This window comes from Triticum urartu, chromosome 2, assembly GCF_003073215.2.
Source record: "Triticum urartu cultivar G1812 chromosome 2, Tu2.1, whole genome shotgun sequence".
In the NCBI taxonomy this organism is placed as follows: domain Eukaryota; kingdom Viridiplantae; phylum Streptophyta; class Magnoliopsida; order Poales; family Poaceae; genus Triticum; species Triticum urartu.
Window position 1 is genome coordinate 334,145,360 of NC_053023.1, and position 21,743 is coordinate 334,167,102.

Sequence of the window (21,743 nt, forward strand, 5' to 3'; positions counted from 1 at the left end):
GCTCGGCCTTATGCCTGGTGTTTTGTTCCACTCTTGCCGCCCTAGTTTCCGTCATATCGGTGTTACGTTCCCGGATTTTGCGTTCCTTGCGCGGTTGGGTTATAATGGGAACCCCTTGACAGTTCACCTTGAATAAAACTCCTCCACCGAGGCCCAACCTTGGTTTTACCATTCGCCACCTAGCCTTTTTCCCTTGGGAGTCGCACATCCCGAGGGTCATCTTTATTTTAACCCCCGGGCCAGTGCTTGTCTAAGTGTTGGTCTGAACTAGAGTCCTTTGTACCGCCACCTCAGGGAAACTTGAGGGCTGGTTTTAGTTGTACGGAGCGCTCATCCGGTGTTGCCCTGAGAACGAGATATCTGCAGCTCCTATCAGGATGTCAGCGCATCGGGCGGTCTTGCTGGTCTTGTTTTACCTGTCGAAATGTCTTGTAACCAGGATTCCGAGCCTGATCAGGTCTTCCTGCTAGAAGGAATGTCCTTCGTTGACCGTGAGAGCTTGTGATGGGCTAAGTTGGGACACCCCTGCAGGGATTTGAACTTTTGAAAGTCGTGCCCGCGGTTATGGGCAGAAGGGAATTTGTTCGTGTCCGGTTGTAGAAAACCTAAAGTTGACCTTAATTAAAATACATCAACCATGTGTGTAACCGTGATGGTCTCTTCTCGGCGGAGTCCCGGAAATGAACACAGTGTTAGACTTATGCTTGACGTAGGTTGTTCTAGCATCACTTCTTGATCATAGATTTCTCGACCGTGCTTTTGCCTTCTCTTCCCGCTCTCATTTGCGTATGATAGCCACCATTTATGCTAGTCGCTTGCTGCCGCTCCACCTCATGCCATTACCTTCCCTATAAGCTTAAATAGTCTTGATCGCGAGGGTGTGAGATTGCTGAGTCCCCATGACTCATAGATACTTCCAAAACCAGCTTGCAGGTGCCGTTCAACCGTGCAGATGACGCAACCCAGCTCAAGGAGGAGCTCGTTGAAGATCTTGTCCCTTATGTTGTTTCGTTTTAGTTGATCAGTAGTGGAGCCCAGTTGGGGTCGATCGAGGATCTATGTAGCATTTGGTTTAGTCTTTGTCAGGACCGGTTTTTGGATATTAATTTCCCAAAAGTGGGCCTTGTGCTCACCAGCCCCAGGATTACTGTTAGCTGATGAGACACCAACTTGTTACAGAAACTCCAAGCAAACTACAAAATATGTAGTACAAGACGATTCTGGCCTATGGGTACAACAATTGGTTTCTAGTGGTTGATGGCGGAAGCGGTTTGGCGATCATCAGCGTCTACGGGACTCCATTTCCCACAGGAACAGCTGACCAGGATAACTCCTATCTTCGTGAGGCTGCTATCTCCATTGCTTAGGTTCCGGGGCTGTCATCGCAACTTTCCTTTCCACGCAAGAAATCTGGCCAAGACAATAGCCAGGGACAATCCAGTGAGTACTTTGAATGTCTCGCAAACATTAAGAACACAGGTATAATATAGCCACTGATAATCATGCTTTAAAATATTCTATGATCACTTCGTCAGTTATGAAATAAGGTTCATGATGCAAGCCAGTAGATCATTTAAATAAATCATGAGTAAAGCAATCAGGGTGTAGAAATATAGAACACCGATCGGGTGTCTGAAGCGACGCCTCGAAAGGATAATAATATGAAGCATGCCTCAGTCGGGCGTCTGAGCGACACCACATAAAGGGCTTATAATTAAACGAAATAACAAACATGGCACAGTCGGGCGTCTGTGCGACACCACATAAAGGGCTTATAAGTAATTGAAATAACAAGCATGCCACAGTCGGGTATCTGTGCGACACCACATAAAGGGCTTATATACACATAATCACGGTGAATATCTAGGAGGTAGTATCGTCCCAGGGATATTCATTATTTCAAATAATGCAAATGCTTAGTCCATAATAATAATAATCATAATCATCATACATCACAAGTCATGATCAATATTCTGGTTTAATAGTTTCTCCTCCGAAGACCGACACTAAGACCGACACTTGACCCATCCCAGACTGTAGTCCTTAACCATGGACACGGCTATTCGAATAGGTTTAATATCTCTGCAGAGGGTGTACTCTTTACCCACGAGTAACGGATTCCTTTAGTCCATGGGGACTAATTCCGTCTACGGTCTTTTAATTGAAAACACCCTAACCGCACACACCAGCCTAACTTACCGGTGTCTGGAATCACCCTTGACACCTGTTAAGAAAAACTCTAAGCGGGGAGGCTACAACCTCGACTAGCATGGGATCACAAAATTTATACCGCGCGCAAACTAGGGGAGCTACCCCTTCGGCTACAACTGAAACACCCATGCCCCATGACCGGATGACTGGCTTTAATCCAGGGCCATGGAATCCTCATCGTGGCCCCTCTATACGGTGTGTGCTAGGAAGGGGTTGACAACTTACTGAACCATACCCTACCTACGGCAGGGACAAGTGGCAGCACGAAACAAGTATGGGGGTTACTGGAACAAGACTCGATCTACGGCCGACTCAAGAGGCTTAAGTATTTCCTGCATGATTAGCTCAAGGATAAGATTTCGCATCCATCAGACACAACCACCACTCATCATATCTCCCTGAGGGAGTCCTGGATTAGGGGGTGTTCGGGTAGCCGGACAATACCTTCGGCCGGACTCCTGGACTATGAAGATACAAGATTGAAGACTTCGTCCCGTGTCCGGATGGGACTTTCCTTGGCGTGGAATGCAAGCTTGGCGATGCGGATATTCAAGATCTCCTACCATTGTAACCGACTCTGTGTAACCCTAACCCTATCCGGTGTCTATATAAACCGGAGGGTTGTAGTCCGTAGGCAATCAACTCCATACACAACAATCATACCATAGGCTAGCTTCTAGGGTTTAGCCTCCTTGATCTCGTGGTAGATCTACTCTTGTACTACCCATATCGTCAATATTAATCAAGCAGGAGTAGGGTATTACCTCCATCGAGAGGGCCCGAACCTGGGTAAAACAAAGTGTCCCCTGTCTCCTGTTACCATCCGGCCTAGATGCACAGTTCGGGACCCCCTACCCGAGATCCGCCGGTTTTGGCACCGACATTGGCGCTTTCATTGAGAGTTCCTCTGTATCGTCGCTTTTAGGCCCGATGGCTCCTTCGATCATCAACAATGATGCAGTCCAGGGTGAGACTTTTCTCCTCGGACAGTTCTTCGTCTTCGGTGGCTTCGCACTGCGGGCCAATTCGCTTGACCACCTTGAGCAGATCGAAAGCTACGCCCCTGGCCATCAGGTCAGGTTTGGAAGCCTAAACTACACGGCTAACATCCGCGCGGACTTGATCTTCGACGGATTCGAGCCACAGCCAAGCGCGCCGCACTGTCTCGATGGGCATGATATAGCTCTGCCACCAAACAGCGCCTCGGAGGCCGCGCACGCATCGGTTCCGACCATTGATTCGGAGCCCACTGCACCGATCGAGGATCGGCGGTTGGACGCTTCCTCGGGGGCTGTGATCTCAGAGGCGATTGAGCCGAACTCCAGCCCCGCACTCCGCATGGCCCGTGACTCCGAGGAGCCAGATTCTTCTCCGAGCTCCGAGCCCCCCGCGCCCCTGCCAATCGAATCTGATTGGGCGCCGATCATGGAGTTCACCGCCGCGGACATCTTTCAGCACTCGCCCTTCGGGCGACATCCTGAATTCTCTAAAGTCTCTCTCTTTATCAGGAGAGCCCTGGCCGGACTACGGTCAGCAAGGTTGGGATACGGACGACGAAGAAATTCAAAGCCCACCCACCACCCACTTCGTAGCCACTATCGACGACTTAACCGACACGCTTGACTTCGACTCCGAAGACATCGACGGCATGGACGTCGATGTAGGAGACGAACAAGAACTAGCACCTGTAGGGCGCTGGAAGGCCACCTCGTCATATGCCATATATATGGTGGATACTCCAAAAGATGGAGATAGCGATGGAACAGTGGGGGATGACGCCCCCAAGAAACAGCAAAAGCGCCGGCGTCAGCGGCGCCGCTCTAAATCCCGCCAATGCAAAAACGGTGATTCCGGCACGGGAGATAATACTACCCCGGATAGCGCTAAAGAACACCCACCTCAGCAAAATTCGGCACAGGAAGATGGAGAAACCAGCCCTCATGAAAGAGTGGTAGACCGAGAGGTCGAGGATGATAACTATATGCCTCCCTACGAAGATGAGGCTAGCCTCGATGATGATGAATTCGTCATACCATCAGACCCCGCCGAAAAAGAGCGTTTTAAACGCAATCTTTTAGCCACGGCAAGCAGCCTCAAGAAAAAGCAGCAACAGCTTAGAGCTGCCCAAGAATTGCTAGCTGACAGATGGACTGAAGACCTTGCGGCCGAAGAGTATGAACTCGAACACCCCTCCAAGAGTTACCCGAAGCACAGGCCGCTACCCCGATTAGAGGAGGAAGCACCTACATCACCAGCGCATGACATGGCAGACCGGCCACCTCACGGCCGTGACAGAGAGGCCTCTCGGCCCTCCACCCAAGCCATGCCCCGACGCCGCTCAACTAAGGCACGGGAAAATGCGCCCGACCTGCGAGACATACTGGAGGATAAGGCAAGACAAACAAGATCGATCTACGGATCGCGCAGGTGCCCTACGGCATGTGACAATGATCTTCACTCCGGATACAACAAATCTGGCCGGGCCGAACACAACAGACATAGCTCTTCCGAGCTGCGTCGTGATATAGCCCAGTACAGAGGCGCCGCGCACCCGCTATGCTTCACGAATGAAGTAATGGATCATAAAATCCCAGAGGGTTTCAAACCCGTAAACATCGAATCATACGATGGCACAACAGATCCGGCGGTATGGATCGAGGATTATCTCCTTCACATCCACATGGCACGCGGCGATGATCTACACGCCATCAAATACCTCCCGCTCAAACTTAAAGGACCGGCCCGGCATTGGCTCAAGGTCTTCCGAACTCGGTCTTCCGAACTAGGGGCTTCACCGAAATTTAAAATTATAAAGTTCTATGGCTAAGTGAGAGTGTTCAAACATTATAGTCCGATTGCCTGGTTCATCGTGCTGAGCGCCTCCCTCGAAGGACCCAACCATGGGAAAAAGAGCACTCAGGTTTATCACTGAACACCCCAGCACTAGTGGCATGGGGGAAGAAGCCGACGACTGGCCATCTCTCAATTTTGATAAACGGCCGCACAGAAAATAATATTTTAAATTCAATAAGCATTGCTTAGCGCATATGAACAAGTTTTCAGCGCACAGGATAAACACGAGCGAGTTCATTCAAAAATTACATCCTTGGTACATTCATCTGCCACAAGGCGGGCACCCGCAAGAACATCCTTATAGTAGTTCTCAGGCTTGCGATGCTCCTTCCCCGGCGGCGGCTCGTCCCTCACAAGCTTCTCACCGTCCAGCTTACCCCAGTGCACCTCAGCACGGGCAAGGGCCCGACAGGCACCTTCGATGCAGACGGAGCGCTTGACGACCTCGAGCCTTGGACAGGCCTCCACCCGCTGCCGCACCAGCCCGAAGTAGCTCCCAGGCAGGGCCTCTCCGGGCCACAGCCGAACTATGCAGCCCTTCATGGCCTGTTCGGCCGCCTTGTGGAGCTCGACCAGCTGTTTCAGCTGGTCGCTCAAGGGCACAAGGTGTCCGGCCTCAGCATACTAAGACCAGAACACCTTCTCCGTCGAGCTGCCCTCTTCAGCTCGGTAGAATGCGGCGGCGGCGGATATGCTGCGGGGAAGATCTGCGAATGCCCCTGGAGAGCTCCGGATTCGGGTAAGTAACAAGTAGTTTACTTTTATATTTCTGCTTTGCATGAAGAATGCCTTACCCGCTGCTATCTTTTTCACCTCCTCCAACTCTTGGAGGGCCTTTTGGGCTTCGGCCTTGGCAGACTTGGCAGTCTCAAGGGCCGTCGCGAGCTCGGACGCTTGGGTCTTTGACTCAAGCTCCAAACTCTCATGTTTTTTCATGAGAGCCTGAAGCTCCTGCTGCACCTCGCCGACCTGAGCCCCAAGTTTCTCTCGCTCGGTGCGCTCCGTGGCCATTTTCTTTTCGGCCTCAGATAGCGCCTGCTTGAGGGTCGCCACCTCAGTCGTGGCCCCTACAATAAGGAGTACAATCCTGTTATTTTTTGCAATCACGCCTCTCTATAGGCACCCTTTTCAGTAAGGTATTTCTTACCTTCTTTATCCTCAAGCTGCCGCTTGGCAAGGCCGAGCTCTTGCTCGGTCCGCCCGATTTCCTGTTTCAGGACACCCACCTCCGCAGTTAGTGCGGCGGTGGATAGTAGCGAAGCCTGCATACGCATATTGACTATTTATTGTTAGACTCCTGCGAAATTTAATAGATCCCCTATTTGGCTTTTCTTTCCGAACGCCAAACAGAGCATCAGGGGCTACTGTCTATGCGGTAATATTTTTACATATTTTTTACTTACCTCGAAGCCTGTTAGGAGGCTAGCGCAAGCTTCACTCAGTCCGCTCTTGACGGGCTGAACCTTCTGGATCACCGTACTCATAATAGTACGGTGCTCCTCGTCGATGGAGGCGCCTTCAAGCACCTCCAGCAGATCGTCCGGCACCTCCGGTTGGACGGAGGCTGCCGGCTCAGAAGGCTTGCTCCTCTTTGAAGGAGTTCTCCTGCCGCGGTCCGGAATTGTTGAAGATTCCGGCACGGTGTCCGGCTCAAAGCCGGACTTGGAGCCCTGGGGGGTCTTGTCCCCTTTACTCCTGGAGTCTGGGAGGTCGCCTTGCGGCTCCTCCAGGACCACCTCCTCCTGCCCCGGAGCTCGTTGTGACACCACTTCAGCGTCATCCGTAGTGCGGGGGGAGATGAAGGGCGGAACTGAGTTCACGTCCGAAGAATCTAGGGAGCCGCTCGATGACTCGTTGATTTCGGCCCGGGGCGGGCTGCATGATTATATTCGGCATTAGGGAAAGCTGTGCAACGAAAGGAATATCATGGATTACTCTGGTATCCGAACACTTACGATTTCGTTGGACGCCTGGCTCTGTCCGGCCACTCCTGTTCGTCCTCGTCGGCGTCGGGGGCGTAGTCCGGCGGAGGGGTTTTCCTCTTCTTGGACCCCTCGGCCTTCCCCCTTGGGGCGGCCTTCCTTTTCTTTCCTCCCCCCGCTGGGGGGGGAGAGCTTTCTTCTTCCTCCTCCTCGTTTTCACGGGAGGAGGGCGTCTCGGACTCGTCGGAGGACGAGTCCGACAACACCACGTTGCGGGTGCTCTTTTGAGTCCCCTGGTCTTCTTCTTAGCCTTCTTTTCCAGCACCACATAAGGCGTCGGAGCCAGCAGCTTCACTAGTAGAGCTGGGCTGGGTCTTCAGGCAGCGGAGCCGGACAGTTAATCGGTCCGGATACCGCTCGCCAAGCCTGTCAAAGGTAAGGGAGTTTAGATCCTGCATAGAGTTAAACTATGAAAGAAGCTGAACATCCTGTAAAAGGTGAAAATAGCTTACCTCGCTAGCGTGACACTGCGAGCTGTATCCGCGGTCCTCGGAAGCGGATGCGGGAGCCTCAGCACCTTCGATTAGCACCTTCCAGACGTCTTCATACATCATGTCGAAGAGCCTATTAAGGGTTCGGTGCTGTGCCGGGTCGAACTCCCACAGAGTAAAGTCCCGTTGTTGGCACGGGAGGATTCGGCGAACGAGCATGACCTGGACTACATTTACAAGCCTGATTGAGTTGTTTACCAGGGACTGGATGCATGTCTTTAGTCCGGTCACCTCTTCCTCGTTACCCCATGATAGGCCCGTCTCTTTCCAGGACATGAGCCGTGTGGGGGGTCCAGATCGGAACTCGGGGGGTGCGATCCAGTTCGGATCACGTGGCTCGGTGATGTAAAACCACCCGCTTGCCACCCGTTTAGGGTCTCTATGAACGAGCCCTCGAACCGTAGCACATTGGCAATCTTGCCCGCCATGGCGCCTCTGCACTCCGCCTGGTTGCTGCACACCACCTTGGGCTTGACGTTGAAGGTCTTGAGCAAGAGGCCGAAATGGGGGCGGACGCGGTGGAAAGCCTCGCACACGACGATAAACGCCGAGATGTTGAGGATGAAGTTCGGGGCTAGATCGTGAAAATCCAGGCCGTAGTAGAACATGAGCCCCCGGACGAATGGGTGAAGTGGAAAACCCAGTCTGCGGAGGAAGTGGGGAATGAATACTACCCTCTCGTGGGGCCTTGGGGTGGGGACAAGCTGCCCCTCCTCAGGAAGCAGGTGCGCGATGTCTTTGGACAAGTATCCAGCCTTCCTAAGCTTTTTGACGTCGCCCTCCGTGACGGAGGAGACCTTCCACTTGCCTCCCGCTCCGGACATCGCTAGAGAAGGTTGAGGTGGGAAGTGCGGGCTTGGGCGCTGGAGCTCGAGTGCGCAGGAGATGGATAGGCAAAGGAGGAAGAAGGCGTAGGTAAAAAGGTGGACCTTTATCCCCTTATATGGGCGGATGCGGTTGTGCGTTCCCACCTGCCTAATAAAACTCGCTTGCCTCCCAAGCGCCATGGTAAATGGCGCGGTTAGGGTTACCCACGTCCGTATTGATGAGAGTCCCGTAAAAAGGGCACACGATCTCTGCTTTGACAAGACGTGCCAAGGAAACTGCCTCGCAAAACATGCTGAGGTGGAAAAGTAAAAACGATTCGAGTAAAGGACTTGGCCGTAGTGTGATAGCGCACTGCGGAATACGTCAGCAGATTTGATTTTGTCAATATTATTCTCTCTATGGCAATATGTGGAAACTTATTTTGCAGAACCGGACACTACTCTTGGTGTTTACAAATCTTCTACGAAGGACTTGGAGGAGGAACCCGCCTTGCAATGCTGAAGACAATTTGCGCGCCGGACTCATCGTCATTGAAGCCTGGTTCAGGGGCTACTGAGGGATTCCTGGATTAGGGGGTGTTCGAGTAGCCGGACTATACCTTCGGCCGGACTCCTGGACTATGAAGATACAAGATTGAAGACTTCGTCCCGTGTCCGGATGGGACTTTCCTTGGCGTGGAAGGCGAGCTTGGTGATGCGGATATTCAAGATCTCCTACCATTGTAACCGACTCTGTGTAACCCTAACCCTATCTGGTGTCTATATAAACCGGAGGGTTGTAGTCCGTAGGCAATCAACTCCATACACAACAATCATACCATAGGCTAGCTTCTAGGGTTTAGCCCCCTTGATCTCGTGGTAGATCTACTCTTGTACTACCCATATCATCAATATTAATCAAGCAGGAGTAGGGTATTACCTCCATCGAGAGGGCCCGAACCTGGGTAAAACAAAGTGTCCCCTGTCTCATGTTACCATCTGGCCTAGATGCATAGTTCGGGACCCACTACCCGAGATCCGCCGGTTTTGACACCGACACTCCCCCTGCCCCGCCGGTCGTAACTGTCTCGACGAGGGACAAGCTCGTGTCTACCCAAGACAGGGACTTTCCCGAATCCTTCCTGGTAGGCATGAGAGGCATATGAGGGTGATTTCTATCACAAGTATGTCCATTGCCAACAGCAAAAAAAATTTATCTTTGCACCCAAAGCGTGTGATCATCTCGTCACAAACACATAATGGATACTCCGTGTCACGGTGGTGTTGTAACTGTATCAAACAACACACGATAATATTATGCCGGAGTTCAGAAATTCTTGCCTTCAAGGTGTGGAGAGGTGAGGTGCACTCCAATATTTTTTTGAAAGCTCTCTTCTCTCTCTCCAAAATCCTATTTCGAAAATAGGAAAATAACACATACTTTAAAAACAGTACAAAAGGTTGTCTTAAATATTTTTGAAATAAATCTTAAAATAAACTAGGTGAAATTTGAGAGAGGTACGAAAAAGAATCAATTCATTTGGACTTATATTTAAAAAGTTATAGCCAGTCAAATCTGTTTTTAAAATAAAACAGAAAAGAAAACGTTTCAAAAGGGATACGCTTTCGGGGTAGCGAAGACGTACTCTGGGGTTTACGTCTTCACTTATCTAGCATGGACCGGCTCATGGTCACCGACAGTGGTTCCAGCGGGCCCACTGGTCAGGTTTGACTGGTCTCCACTCCCTCCCCTTTCCTCTGCCCGAGCGGGGACGGGACTCCGGCGATCGTCGCCGGCGAACGGGGGCTCCTCGAGGGCATCCGAAGCCAGGGATGGATCCGCCACTCCTAGGCGGTCCTCCCGGTGGTCGACTGGCCGGCGGGGACGAAGGGAATCGCCGGTGGCGAGCTCCGTGGCGGAGGGAGCTTCGGGCATGATTGGGGATTTGGGTTATGGTGGGTTTTGATCGCGTTCGAGGGGTCAGGCAGCTTCTCAAGGTCGAGGGGAAGTCGACGATGGCGCTGGATGGATGGGGGAGGCCCTGGTGGCGCCGGAGTGAACGAGACAGTGGCGGCGGCCGTGATTGCCGGAGATGAGGAAGACGACCTCTCTGGTCTTTCTACTGCTACGGGAGGATCGGTGAGGGAGTGTGGGAGGTTGCTTGATGGTTTGATGAGCTCGGGGGGTCCTTATATAGCGATCGGGGTGGTTCTGTCGATGGCCGAGGATAAGAACGCCGGCGACCGTCATACTGTGCTGCAGGGCGATGTGGCGGCGACGAGGGCTTGCGGACAAGGTTGCGGATAAGCTTGAGCTGCTCAAGGGGGCAGCTGGCGAGCGCTGGTGGCTCGGACGGCGCCGTCCATGGCAGAAGCTACTGTGGCCGCCCGCTAGCCGCCGTTGCCGACCTGACGGCGGCGCTGTAGGGCGCCAGGGGTGGCTCTGCGGCGAGGGGAATGGGCGTGGTGTTGGCTGCGAGCGGGGAAGGGCCAGAACGAGCACGAGGCGACGGCAGTGCGATGCGGCGGCTCGGTGCACACGCGTGCAAAACATGCGCTCTGGGCGCGCCCAGAGCACGTACGCGACGTGTTCGACCAAATTCCAGGGCATGCTAGGGGGCTCCAATCCACAAGAGAGTTAGCAGGGTGGGGCTATAGGCTTGGGCAAATCCATGTGACATGCTGGTCTAGTCAGGGGATCATGTTCACAATGTAAACTTGAAATCATGCCAAATCTGGTTGTGCACACAGGGTGTTTGACAAAATGCCAAAGGCATCTAGGCAATTCTTGGGGTGGCCAAATTCTCCAGATCAGTGTCTCCTTGGATGAGTAAGAGGGTGGTGAGGTTAGTTTAACAAAAACAAACACTTGTTAGTGCAAGTTCTGCAAAACTTCAGTTCTGGACATCAGGTAAATGGCATTGTTTCATGATCCAGAAATCTTCCGATGGGTCCCTTCTTCTGGACTTAAGGGTTTTGCAAGGTGGGCTATAAGCAGGAGAAAACTCAAGGGTACTAGAGCAAATTAAACTAGGGTTGCTGTAGAAAAAGCCAAACTGGACCAGAGAGCAAAAGAGGTTGGTTCACTCAAATTTTTCAAAGAACACCACTGGGTTTTGCAGAAAGTTGAATAATATACTCCTATTAACATCCCATAATTTTGGTGGAGGCTAGAAAGAAATATTTAAATGGCTTGTAGTGCAAAATTGCCCACTGGACCAGATTTGAAAAATTGGTGTAGAGCTCAAAATATTAAAAGAATGAAATATATTTTTGCGTAAAAGTGATTTAAAAACATCACATGACATCTCCAAATTTTGGTTGGAATTTTAGATAAATATATCAAGAGGTTGCAGTGCAAATTGGGTCCTGAAACTTAAAAAAATCATTTCAAGGAATAAATCTCAGGGAGAATTAGTTATGCAATTAAATCCACTTTTAAGAGAAATGTTTTTCTTTTTTCTCGAGGGAGAAAACTAGTCCAGTAATATATTTGGAAACTTTCACTTGGGATAAAACTCCATAAAAATCCAAGAAAGGATGGTACTGAAATCAAAGAAAACACAGAAAAATGAAAAGTTTAATTTTCCTGGCAAAATTTTAATTAGTAAAACAAGGTTAAAATTTTGGGGTGTCACAGTCTTCTTTTATTTTGGTTCCGTAGTCGGACCTTGATTGTATCTGGTTGATGTAATGCTTTATTCATGTAAATGTGTGAAGTGGCGATTGTAAGCCAACTATGTATCTCTTTTCCCTTATGTATTACATGGGTTGTGTGAAGATTAACTCACTTGCGACATTGCTTTCAATGCGGTTATGCCTCTAAGTCATGCTTCGACACTTGGAGATATAGCCGCATCGAGGGCGTTACAAGTTGGTATCAGAGCCATCCCCGACCTTAGGAGCCCCCTGCTTGATCGAATCGCTGGCGTTATTGAGTCTAGAAATGTTTTGAGTCATTTAGGAATTATATATATCAGAGAGTTAGGACTTCTTTTTACTCCTCAGTCCCTTCGTCGCTCTGGTGAGGCATCTTGACCTAGAGTTTTGACTCTTCTCTTCTCAAATTTCACAAAAAAAATTAGGATCACACGGGTATCTTGGAATCGTTCCGATGGTTTTGTGACGAGACCATTGTTCTTGGTGCCTCCTGTCATTTAGGGGTTGTGGCAGTGTCCCGGGGAGTTGAGCTCCGAGGTGTTTTCATCACAATTTTATCGTTGAGATTTTGGAATACCTGAGTTTCGCCGACATCGAAAATCTCTTTTATGCAGTTGTTGGTGAGATAACCTCGACGCCACCTAGTACTGGGGCGGGAGTTCGGGAGTATTGCCATAACTCGTATAACAGATGCTTTTCGAAGGTTGAGGTAAATGATTTCCGAAGTTTTCTCGATTATGTGTTGAAGGATGGATACAGATGGATACAGATGGATACAGTTTGGGTGAGATATTATGCTTCCCCTGTATCCCCAACACCTGATTGCATAACCGGAAAATTTCGGGAGTTTATAAGTGGGAATTCAAGTAGCTCTTAGGATACCTTTCCATCAGATGTATGATATGAAATTGGGGTTCGACGTCTAGTGGTCCGCCTATCCACGGTTGGTTTTATAGTGGTCTCGTTGTGTCTTAAAGAGTCCTTGGCTATGCCGACTCGGGGACGCTTCGTATGTCATGTGCACTGCCTTGTACATGATGGTGTTGTACGATCGAGCCCGTGTAGACCCCACCACGAAAACTTCGGACGGAATCTCTATCATATGTTTGTTCCGGCTTTTCTGCAAGCCAATCATTTGTTTTGTTTTGAGTTGTGGTATTCGAGTTGCTTCGAAGTCAAATGTTGATTCCATACCTTCTCTAAACGGTGTTCTCATATTCCTATGTGGATACTAATACTTCATGATAATCGATAGTGTCATGTCAATCCTTTTTAACGGGTGTGTCTCTCTTCAAGTGGATCCGATCGTTTCAATATCAGCAAGATCAAGTATCAGTTCTTCTCAACGGTGTTGTCTTCATCCGTTCCAAGTTGACTTTGTTTTTCCCACCCACCCACCCTTTTTTCTTCAAGGACTTAGATTTCTTAATCAACTGTCTTGTTATTGATGAGAAGCCTCTCCATTCTTTTCCGTCAATGTTCTTATCCGGTGATGCTCATGAAGATACTAACGGAGCTTCAAGTTCATCATTATTCATTCCTTTTCTTCTCCGGTGGATTCAATTCAAGCTTTGTCGATCATATATTTTCCTCGTTTCAATGCTTTTCTTATGCCGGTGCACCTCATAATAATTCACTTCTCGCTATTTAATTGTTCCGGAGTGTTGAAGATATCTCAAAGATTCGTGTTTTCCACTCTACATTCGTTCAAGCTCTTTCGAGGATGTTACCTCATTCAAGTCATTTAATTCAACCGGTGCATTTTCCTTTTCAAGTAATCTTTTCAACAATGTTTCTTTTGAGTGGGCCCTAACCCATAGGTCTTTTCCCAGGATCTTACCTGACTCTTCCAATTTTTACCGGTGCTATTCTCAAATCTTTTAAAGTTTGACGTAAGAATGAATTATCATCAGTCAAATGTATTTCTCCAAGATCTTTCAAATTCTTTTCATCGTTGGCTCAACCTTTCTATTCTTCATTCCGGAGTGCCTCAACAATTTTTGTTGGTGTTTCTCGTCGTCATTCTCAGGTTTTGAAGACCGAAGAAGACTTTTCCTCCATATCTATCCATTCTCTCAGAGATTCGTGATTCTAGTTTGAGCCTATCCTCTCAAAATTGTTTTAAATTGTGACAAATCTTTTCATCCTTCCGGAGCAATTCAAGAGTGTTCTCAGTTTGTTATCCGGAGTCGATCAGTTCAGGCTTATTCATTTTCAGCTTTCAGCTTGCATTCTCCAAATCTTACCGGTGCTTCGTTCAAGTTTTCTCTAATCAATTCGTGATCTCTTCTTTCTCCCATATATAAATTCTCTCAAGTATCTTCGTTCATTTCATAATTCTTCACGGTGTTCCTTTATCTTCCCTTCAGTCATTTTAATTCTTACGGTGGTTCGTGCAAGATTCCTCTTCTTTCGTTATCATATCAATTCATTCGCTGTTTCGATTCCACCTGTGTTTCGTTGAAGACCTTATCAAGTTGGCTCGATATCTATCTTAATCCTTTCTTCGAGAATAAGTACTATGCCAAATCCGTTGTTTGTCATCAATTTAAATTGGTGAAGGATACACATAACGTAATCCTTATTCTTGTTCATCCAAGTGATTAATTCCTTAGTTCACAGGTTCATCAAAATTCTTGGTTTCTTTTGCTCATCTTCCTTTTCCAGAGTTCCAAGTATCCACTTTATCTTGTCGCGAAGCTCCATTTAAATTATTACAAGGTTTCACCTTGGGTCTTCAACTTCCCTTTCCTTCCGTTTGATCATTCTTTTGTTTAACAGAGTTCTTCATGGACGTTCTACATAATGGTTCATCAAAGATTTAATTCCTTCCAGAAGTGTTCATCAAGATTCTTTTCAGAGGAGTTCAAGCATTCTTCATTTTGCTATCTGGAGTGCAATTCTTTCTTCTGTATCAATAGAGGTGGTATTATATCATTCTTGATAATTTGAGTTCATGTTTCATGATTCACATGTTGTCAAGAATGAGGTATTTAAACCCATCACTTTCTTCATTGGAATTATCTTGGGCTATATTTCACCTAAAGCTTTCCTTTAAGGATTGTCACTCTTATGGTGTTTATCAACGATCCAAGTTCTTCATTTATCCTCCCGGTGAAATATTTACTCGTCTACTTGTTCATATCAATCCAATTCTTTTCCTGTGAGTAGCAGGTTGTCACCTCATAATTTGAGATGTATTCCATAAGCCCACAACAAGCTCACTCTTTCTCGTTGTTGATTTCCCAACAACCCCGTTCGACCCTTCTCCTAAAGATGCCTTTTCAAACTCTTTTGTGGCAGAAGTTGGCATTTTCTTCTCCATTCTTTTATTTTAATCATCTATCTTCTATTTCTTTCTCCCGGAGGCATTGTTTTGCTGCTCTCTTCAAACCTTCTTCTTGTCCTTGTCATCCTTATCCTTTTAACCGGAGTGTTGTGCCCCTTTACTCAAGCTCTTTCATTTTATCAAGTCTTTCATCTCTTTTCAACCGGACTGTTTTCCGAATTCGTTCTTCCTTGTTTCTCTTTTCTAACGGAGTGTTTCTTTTCAAGTTCTGTCACCTCCGTTGTATTCTTTTCTCAAAATGGCTTAACCTCTCAAGGCTCGTCGTTTCACTCGTTTGTCAAATAAGCAACTCAGTTTTACCACTTATCTTCCTCCTCTGTTTTTTCCCTCCGGTGCCATTCTAGATCTCGGCACGAGATCCTCTCGTAGTGGTGGAGGGTTGTAACGCCCCGAGACTGATGTGCCAGGTGTCCTCCAGTTATTCATTGTTGTTGCCTTGTCTTTTCTTGCAGTCATGCATTGCATATCATGTCATCATGTGCATTTCATTTGCATACATGTTCGTCTCATGCATCCGAGCATTTTCCCCGTTGTCCGTTTTGCAATCCGGCGCTCCTATGTCACCCGGTGTCCCTTTCTACCTCTTTTTGTGTGCGGATACTAAACGTTCTCGGATTGGACCGAGACTTTTCATGCGGCCTTGCTTTACTACCGGTAGACCGCCTGTCAAGTTTTGTACCATTTGGACTTCGTTTGATACTCCAACGGTTAACCGAGAGACCAAAAAGGCATCGTGAGTGTTGCAGCCCAACACCCTTCCAATTTGGCCCAAAACCCACCTAAACCCCTTCTATCATCTCGTTCGTTCGATCACGATCGCGTGTCCGCAAACCGCACCTTATTTGGACTCTCCTAGCTCCCTCTACCTATATATATGTGATCCCTCCTAAAAATTCACGGACGAAACCCTAGATCTCACCTCTCTCCGCGCCGCCAGACATGTTCGCCCGCCGGCGGACGCGTCCACCCAGCCGGCCACCTCACCCCGCCCGATGAGGGCGTGCCACCTCAGCTTCACCGCCGCCGCAACCAACCACCACCCACCACTTGTCGCCGCCACTCTCCTCCGCCGCCCCGCCAGGGCCCACGCGGGGCCCTCCGGGCCCGGTCGCCGCCGCCTGCTTCGCTCAGCGCCGCCGCGTCCTCGCCGGGGCGCGCCGCCCCAACTCAACGCCGGCAGCGCCCCGCCGCCACCGACCATCACCGGCTCGCCACCTCGTCGCCGGGCGCCGCCCGCCGCGACTGCTCCGCCGGAGGCCGCCGCGTGTCGCCGAAGCGCCGGCTCCGCCCGCATCGCCTCGCCACCCGACCGACCTCGTCGGATCCGCCCCGCTCCGGCCGCCTCGACCTCCACTCCGGCGACCTCGAGCTTTTCGGCCATCATCGTTTTCCGTGCTGCTACAGTGAACCGTGCGGATCTGGATCTGGAAAACGAGGGTTGACTTTCTCCTCCCGAAACCCTAACTTTTTGGCATATTCGTTGCATCGTATCTCTGCATCTGTAGCTCTGATTCGTGCGTGTAGCATATCATAATGTTTGCCTCGACGAGTACATCATTTCATCTCATGGCATCATTTTCATTTGAGCTCATCTTGATGCCTGAAATGCTGTTGGAAGAGGGCTATTTGATGAATCTGTCAGATCTGTTTCATCAAATGGCATTTTGTCATTTTTGCCATGATTAATGTGTGCATGATATGATCCTGAGCTCTACATGTGTTTTGTTATATGCCATGCCATCTTTACAGGGGTGTATGCCTTGTATTTTTTTGATATTTGTGGTGACTAGCACAAGCTTCCAAAGTAGCGTAACCGGTAATGTTGATTTCAGGGACTTATAATTTCACTAAGTCCTTGTCGTGATTTTGTCGTTATGCCATATGTTCATGTTGTTTCCTAGTGATTCGTGCCTTTTTTGAGGATGATCAGTAAGGATGTTTTGTTAACATTGTGGTGATCTCTCCATCCATGTCCTTGTTTACATTTATAGAGAAACCTAGCTTGAGTCAATCGAGCTCTACTTTTGCTATATCGTGAATCCTGGCAGATTGTTGACATGTTTAGCGAGTTTGCCGAGGATGTTGCTATTGATCCGTGCATGCTATGTTGTTGTTATTGCCATGTATAGCTTCTATGCCATGTCTTCTTGATGATTGTATGCTTAGTTTGTCATGCCATGCTCTGTAGTGAGTGCATCGAGCTCGTACACATGCCTACTCATTAACTGATTTGCATGCTCCAGTTTTTCACTAAGTCTAAATCTGTTTATGTTTTTGCTATGTTCACATGCTTGCAATTGTATTTTCTGATCCCTTTTGGCTCAAGGTCACTAAGGGACTTTTGTTAAGTGCTTTGAGTAGCTTCATACCGTGCCTTTCTTTGCCATGTTAAGTTCCTGTAGCATGTATTTTAATGCTCTAAAGTTTGCTTCCTGATGATAAATTCCAGACTTGTGTTAATTTCACCAAGTCTGAAACCTGTTATCATTTGCACTTTTGCCATGCTTGTTTGAACCTCTTAATGGATGAATTAGCCATAGCTCAGTGTTCATCTTTTCTCAAGCATCATGAGTAGATCCCTACCATGTATTTTGTTGTCATGTTTGAGTGTTGTAGCATATTTATCTTGTTGCATTTAGATGACTACTTGCTGATTATCGCAGACCGGTGCCATATTTGTTTTGCTTGCCATTTGCAAACCGTGCATCCGATTCCGGTGATCTTTATATCGATTTCAACCGAAATCATCTCACCTTTCTAGTGGCACTCTTAGATTCCCAAGTTGAGTCCAGGTTCATTCATTCCCTTGCAAATCATGCATATGCATCGCATACCGCATCCCAAATATCATACCATGTTCATGTGTTGGTTGTTTACTATGTTGTGTGCTTCTTTCCGGTGTTTGCTTCTTCGGGTTGGTTCCGATAACGTCGCGTTTGTGAGGACCCGTTTGTCTACGTCCGTTTGTCTTCTTCATGGACTCGTTCTTCTTCCTTGCGGGATTTCAGGCAAGATGATCATACCCTCGAAATCACTTCTATCTTTGCTTGCTAGATGCTGCGATACCTACCACTTGCTTATCATGCCTCCTATATGGTTGAACCAAGCCTCTAACCCACCTTGTCCTAGCAAACCGTTGTTTGGCTTTATTACTGCTTTGCTCAGCCCCTCTTATAGCGTTGTTAGTTGCAGGTGAAGATTGAAGTTTGTTCCTTGTTGGAACATGGAGATGTTGTTCCTTGTTGGTACATGGATATTTTGTTGGGATATCACAATATCTCTTATTTAATTAATGCATATATATACTTGGTAAAGGGTGGAAGGCTCGGCCTTATGCCTGGTGTTTTGTTCCACTCTTGCCGCCCTAGTTTCCGTCATATCAGTGTTATGTTCCCGGATTTTGCGTTCCTTACGCGGTTGGGTTATAATGGGAACCCCTTGACAGTTCGCCTTGAATAAAACTGCTCCAGCAAGGCCCAACCTTGGTTTTACCATTTGCCACCTAGCCTTTTTCCCTTGTGAGTCGCGCATCCCGAGGGTCATCTTTATTTTAACCCCCCCGGGCCAGTGCTTGTCTAAGTGTTGGTCCGAACTAGAGTCCTTTGTAGCGCCACCTCGGGGAAGCTTGAGGGCTGGTTTTAGTTGTACGGAGCGCTCATCCGGTGTTGCCCTAAGAACGAGATATGTGCAGCTCCTATCAGGACGTCGGTGCACCGGGTGGTCTGGCTGGTCTTGTTTTACGTGTCGAAATGTCTTGTAACTGGGATTCCGAGCCTGATCGGGTCTTCCCGCTAGAAGGAATATCATTTGTTGACCATGAGAGCTTGTGATGGGCTAAGTTGGGACACCCCTGCAGGGATTTGAACTTTTGAAAGCCGTGCCTGCGGTTATGGGCAGAAGGGAATTTTTTAATGTCCGGTTGTAGAAAACCTGAAGTTGACCTCAATTAAAATACATCAACCGCGTATGTAACCGTGATGGTCTCTTCTCGGCGGAGTCCGGGAAGTGAACACGGTGTTGGAGTTATTCTTGACGTAGGTTGTTCTAGGATCACTTCTTGATCATAGATTTCTCGACCGTGCTTTTGCCTTCTCTTCCCGCTCTCATTTGCGTATGATAGCCACCATTTATGCTAGTCGCTTGCTGCAGCTCCACCTCATACCATTACCTTACCTATAAGCTTAAATTGTCTTGATCGCGAGGGTGTGAGATTGCTGAGTCCCCGTGACTCACAGATACTTCCAAAACCAGCTTGCAGGTGCCGTTGAACCATGCAGATGACGCAACCAAGCTCAAGGAGGAGCTCATTGAAGATCTTGTCCTTTATGTTGTTTAGTTCTAGTTGATCAGTAGTGGAGCCCAGTTGGGGTCGATCGGGGATCTGTGTAGCATTTGGGGTAGTCTTCTTTTATTTTGGTTCCGTAGTCGGACCTTGATTGTATCTGGTTGATGTAATGCTTTATTCATGTAAATGTGTGAAGTGGCGATTGTAAGCCAACTATGTATCTCTTTTCCCTTATGTATTACATGTGTTGTGTGAAGATTACCTCACTTGCGACATTTCTTTCAATGCGGTTATGCCTCTAAGTTGTGCTTCGACACGTGGGAGATATAGCCGCATCGAGGGCGTTACAGACTCGCACACGGACACTACTAGGGAAAACCTTATACACAGAATCTTAGCAGCAGCGCGGCATAAAAAGAGGCGCTGCTGCTAAATAGTCGATCAGTGTGAAGCAGCTTCGAAGGCTACAGGAAGAGATCGTTGTGATACTAAATGAGCTTGAGATGTACTTCCCACCCGCGTTCTTTGACGTGATGGTGCATCTATGTGTCCATATTGTGGATGACATAATAGACCTGGGGCCATCATTCCTCCACAACATGATGCCGTTTGAGAGGATGAATGGGATCATCAAAGGATTCGTTCGTAACATGTCCCGTCCGGATGGAAGCATCGTCCAAGGCTATTTGACACAAGAGTGCACCTCTTTCTGTGAGAATTTTCTATATGGCGCAGACCAGCCGCCTGGTGTTAGTGTTGGTTTACCCATTAACAAGCACGATGGGAGGATCGAAGGAGAAGGTCACTGCAACGGTCGCAGGGAACTGCACGTGGCATACTCAGATCGACGCAGCGACTTTGACAGAGCAAACTTGGTAGTGCTACAACACCTAGATGAGGTAGATCCTTTCGTGGAACTGCACAAAGAAATTATCGCAAAGAAGTATCATGACCGGGGGGTATGCAGGACGGACGCCAAAGTAACTAGAGAACACAACTCCACTTTCCTGCATTGGTTCAAAGAGCATATTATTGCTAATCCCCCGGAGGAGGGCTCTAAGGACGGATTGCTCATATACGCCTTAGCACATGGCCCGTCGCCCAACCTCGTAACCTATCAGGCATATGATATCAACGGATACACGTTCTACATGGAGGCCAAAGATATGGACAGTGATGATCAGAACTCAGGGGTGACGATGGAATGCATGACCGGCAGCGACAACAGCGCAACTGAACGATTTTATGGAAGGGTCGACGAGATCTGGGAGCTTGACTACTCTGGACTGCACAACACGACGATGTTTCGTGTCAGATGGGCTAAGAATGTCGAAAGAGAAAGCCGGATTTTCACTACCATGACTATACCTGACGCCAAGAGCGCTACTGTGAACGCTATCGCAAAAAACGAGCCATGGGTACACGCTAAGCATGTGACACAATGCTTCTTCATAACCGACCCATGCAATCCCAGTCGTGTTGTCGTAAGGAAAGGCAAAAGAAACATCATTGGAATGGATGGAGTCGCCAACAAGGAAGACTATGATCAGTACGGCAACCCAATGAGGGAAGATGACAAAGATGATGAAGTATACGTCAAAAGAAGAATCAATACTACATTACCAAAGAAAAATCGTACTCCATGGAAAAGGCAAAGTCACAATGAGGGGCTCAATTATTCTTCGACGAACAAGAAGGGAAAGAAGCTGACTCAAAAACGAAAACGTCAGCGCTGAGGAATCGGTCAAATGATGTAATATATATATATATGTTCCTATTTTGTATACACACTTAGCCATTATTATGCATGGGTCCAATGATGTAATATATATATATATGTTCCTATTTTGCATACATATTTAACCATCAAATGATGCTATATATATCGCCTTGCCTTCGTTCAGCGCTGAGGAAAAGAAAAAGGGAAACTGGTTATAGCAGTAGCGCTTTACTGAAAAAGAGCTATAGCTAGTCAAGGTAGCAGTAGCGGTTTCTGTAGAAAACCGCTATAGCTACCCGTAATAGTAGTAGCGCGCTTCGTGTAAACGCGCTACTGCTATGTCCACTTAACCCAAAATTCTCACTCTCCCTACTTCATCCCGCCTC